Raw genomic sequence first — 5,217 nt, 5'->3', positions numbered from 1 at the left:
AAAACAAAGGAAACATTACCAGGGGATCACCTGGAAGGGGGCGGGGCCATGTGATTTGTTTATCGGTCACCTGTCATGCAAAGCGTCCCCGACACACAATGAGAGACTGTGCACCCCTCCCCCCAATCCCTGCAAGAGGAAGTCTCTGAATCCTCCGACTGGGGTCACTTCCTCCTCCGCACATAATGAGAACCTTCCTCGCTCTGCTCCTGCATGAGACTCCGCCCCCATCCTGACACCTCCCCTATGGAGGAGTAACCTGTGACTGCGCTCCTCCAATCACATCGCTGAAAGGACAGGGAAGGAGGCGTGGCCAAGCCGCAGCTCCCAGATATTAGAATTCTTCCACACGTGTGCCACTGTCAGTAGGGGCCCCAATCTTGGCACAGGGAAGTCGGGGAGAAGAGTCGCCGGACGCAGGGAAGTCGGGGAGAAAAGTCGCCGGACGCACGGAAGTCGGGGAGAAGAGTCTCTGGAAGCACGGAAGTCGGGGAGAAGAGTCGCCGGACGCACGGAAGTCGGGGAGAAGAGTCGCCGGACGCACGGAAGTCGGGGAGAAGAGTCGCCGGAAGCACGGAAGTTGGGGAGAAGAGTCGCCGGACGCACGGAAGTTGGGGAGAAGAGTCGCCGGACGCACGGAAGTCGGGGAGAAGAGTTGCAGGACGCACAGAAGTCGGGGAGAAGAGTCGCCGGACGCAGGGAAGTCGGGGAGAAAAGTCGCCGGACGCACGGAAGTCGGGGAGAAGAGTCGCCGGACGCACGGAAGTCGGGGAGAAGAGTCGCCGGACGCACGGAAGTTGGGGAGAAGAGTCGCCGGACGCACGGAAGTCGGGGAGAAGAGTTGCCGGACGCACAGAAGTCGGGGAGAAGAGTCGCCGGACGCACGGAAGTCGGGGAGAAGAGTCGCCGGACGCATGGAAGTCGGGGAGAAGAGTCGCCGGACGCAGGGAAGTCGGGGAGAAGAGTCGCCGGACGCAGGGAAGTCGGGGAGAAGAGTCGCCGGATGCAGGGAAGTCGGGGAGAAGAGTCGCCGGACGCAGGGAAGTCGGGGAGAAAAGTCGCCGGACGCACGGAAGTCGGGGAGAAGAGTCGCCGGACGCACGGAAGTCGGGGAGAAGAGTCGCCGGACGCACGGAAGTCGGGGAGAAGAGTCGCCGGACGCACGGAAGTTGGGGAGAAGAGTCGCCGGACGCACGGAAGTCGGGGAGAAGAGTTGCCGGACGCACAGAAGTCGGGGAGAAGAGTCGCCGGATGCACGGAAGTCGGGGAGAAGAGTCGCCGGACGCATGGAAGTCGGGGAGAAGAGTCGCCGGACGCAGGGAAGTCGGGGAGAAGAGTCGCCGGACGCAGGGAAGTCGGGGAGAAGAGTCGCCGGACGCAGGGAAGTCGGGGAGAAGAGTCGCCGGACGCAGGGAAGTCGGGGAGAAGAGTCGCCGGACGCACGGAAGTCGGGGAGAAGAGTCGCCGGACGCACGGAAGTCGGGGAGAAGAGTCGCCGGACGTACGGAAGTCGGGGAGAAGAGTCGCCGGAAGCACGGAAGTTGGGGAGAAGAGTCGCCGGACGCACGGAAGTCGGGGAGAAGAGTTGCCGGACGCACAGAAGTCGGGGAGAAGAGTCGCCGGACGCACGGAAGTCGGGGAGAAGAGTCGCCGGACTCACGGAAGTCGGGGAGAAGAATCGTCGGACGCACGGAAGTTGGGGAGAAGAGTCGCCGGACGCACGGAAGTCGGGGAGAAGAGTCGCCGGACGCACGGAAGTCGGGGAGAAGAATCGTTGGACGCACGGAAGTCGGGGAGAAGAGTCGCCGGACGCACGGAAGTCGGGGAGAAGAGTCGTCGGACGCACGGAAGTTGGGGAGAAGAGTCGCCGGACGCACGGAAGTCGGGGAGAAGAGTCGCCGGACGCACGGAAGTCGGGGAGAAGAGGGGAGATTCGGATACCGGCAGCTTGTATGAATGGAAGCGTCCGATGGAACGCCGCGTCCCGTCTGCCATGCGATTCGTCATCTGCCGGTTATAAAAAGGATTCCGCCGACGTCGCCAAATTCCCGCAGCAGCTGTCCCCTCACCCGCTCCTCACAATAACTGCCCGGGGGAGGGGGGGGCGCTGCGACAGCTGGGAGGTGACTCAGTGAGGAACGCCGGACAACGCTCAACCACACAGGGCTACAGGGGGTCACAGGATGACACTGGGGGGGGGGGGGGGGGCTCTGAGGTCTGAAAACGACACTGGGGGGACTCTGGGGTCACAGGACGACACTGGGGGGGGGGGTCACAGGACGACACTGGGGGGGGGGGGGGGTCACAGGACGATCTCATTTTTCCCCCCATCCAAAACTAAAAAAAGTTAAAGATACACTTTAAGGCGTTAAGTAACACCCCCCCCCTCCTCACTTCCTTCCTCTCTCTCCTCCATCGGTGACACCATACTTCCTGTGTGCAGCAATGACAGCACAGCGCTGCAGAATGATTGTTGTATCGGATATCCTCCAATCAGAGGTCACATGACCCGCAGTGCTGGGCGTCCAATAGCAGAACGGAGACATGAATGGAAACCGCAAACAAATCCCACCTCCATTCATCTCTCCCATCCCCCACTGCGTGTTCATTATAGTGGGAGGAGCTCAGGGGCCCCACCCACAGGACAGAGCATGTACTACTAGAGGGTCCCAGAATCACACATCACCCCCCCACATTACAGACCACTCCCCTCCCCCACACATCACACATCAACCCCCCCACATCACAGACCACTCCCCTCCCCCCCACATCACACATCAACCCCCCCACATCACAGACCACTCCCCTCCCCCACACATCACCCCTCCCCCTCACAACCCCCCCCCCACATCACAGATCACTCCCTATATTACACATCACTCCCCATCACACATCGACCCCCCCCCACATCACACATCACTCCCCCCATCACACATCAACCCCCCCACCCCCACATCAACCCCCCCACATCACAGATCACTCCCTATATTACACATCACTCCCCCCCATCACACATCACTCCCCCCATCACACATCACTCCCCCATCACACATCACCCCCTCATCACACATCACCCCCCCCCATCACACATCACCCCCCCATCACACATCACTCCCCCATCACACATCACCCCCTCATCACACATCACCCCCCCCCATCACACATCACCCCCCCATCACACATCACTCCCCCCCATCACACATCACTCCCCTCATCACACATCACCCCCCCCATCACACATCACCCCCCCCACCCCCACATCAACCCCCCCACATCACAGATCACTCCCTATATTACACATCACTCCCCCCCATCACACATCACTCCCCCCATCACACATCACTCCCCCATCACACATCACTCCCCCCATCACACATCACCCCCCCATCACACATCACTCCCCCCATCACACATCACTCCCCTCATCACACATCACCCCCCCCATCACACATCACCCCCCCATCACACATCAACCCCCCCACCCCCACATCAACCCCCCCACATCACAGATCACTCCCTATATTACACATCACTCCCCCCCATCACACATCACTCCCCCCATCACACATCACCCCCCCATCACACATCACTCCCCCCCATCACACATCACTCCCCTCATCACACATCACCCCCCCCATCACACATCACCCCCCCATCACACATCAACCCCCCCACCCCCACATCAACCCCCCCACATCACAGATCACTCCCTATATTACACATCACTCCCCCCATCACACATCACTCCCCCCATCACACATCACTCCCCCCATCACACATCACCCCCCCATCACACATCACCCCCCCATCACACATCACCCCCTCATCACACATCACCCCCCCATCACACATCACTCCCCCCCATCACACATCACCCCCTCATCACACATCACTCCCCCCATCACACATCACCCCCCCCCCATCACACATCACCCCCCCATCACACATCAACCCCCCCACCCCCACATCAACCCCCCCACATCACAGATCACTCCCTATATTACACATCACTCCCCCCCATCACACATCACTCCCCCCATCACACATCACTCCCCCCATCACACATCACTCCCCCCATCACACATCACCCCCCCATCACACATCACTCCCCTCATCACACATCACCCCCCCCATCACACATCACCCCCCCATCACACATCACCCCCTCATCACACATCACCCCCCCATCACACATCACTCCCCCCCATCACACATCACTCCCCCCATCACACATCACTCCCCCCATCACACATCACTCCCCCCATCACACATCACCCCCCATCACACATCACACCCCTCATCACACATCACCCCCCCATCACACATCACTCCCCCCCATCACACATCACCCCCTCATCACACATCACTCCCCCATCACACATCACCCCCTCATCACACATCACTCCCCCCATCACACATCACCCCCCCCCCATCACACATCACCCCCCCATCACACATCAACCCCCCCACCCCCACATCAACCCCCCCACATCACAGATCACTCCCTATATTACACATCACTCCCCCCCATCACACATCACTCCCCCCATCACACATCACCCCCCCATCACACATCACTCCCCCCCATCACACATCACTCCCCTCATCACACATCACCCCCCCCATCACACATCACCCCCCCATCACACATCAACCCCCCCACCCCCACATCAACCCCCCCACATCACAGATCACTCCCTATATTACACATCACTCCCCCCCATCACACATCACTCCCCCCATCACACATCACTCCCCCCATCACACATCACCCCCCCATCACACATCACCCCCCCATCACACATCACCCCCTCATCACACATCACCCCCCCATCACACATCACTCCCCCCCATCACACATCACCCCCTCATCACACATCACTCCCCCCATCACACATCACCCCCCCCCCATCACACATCACCCCCCCATCACACATCAACCCCCCCACCCCCACATCAACCCCCCCACATCACAGATCACTCCCTATATTACACATCACTCCCCCCCATCACACATCACTCCCCCCCATCACACATCACTCCCCCCATCACACATCACTCCCCCCATCACACATCACCCCCCCATCACACATCACCCCCCCCATCACACATCACCCCCCCCATCACACATCACTCCCCCCATCACACATCACCCCCCCCATCACACATCACCCCCCCATCACACATCACCCCCCCATCACACATCACCCCCTCATC

This window comes from Pelophylax lessonae (genome assembly GCF_965119305.1).
Source record: "Pelophylax lessonae genome assembly, chromosome: 13".
NCBI classification, from domain to species: Eukaryota; Metazoa; Chordata; class Amphibia; order Anura; family Ranidae; genus Pelophylax; species Pelophylax lessonae.
Note: the sequence above shows the minus strand (reverse complement) of the source record.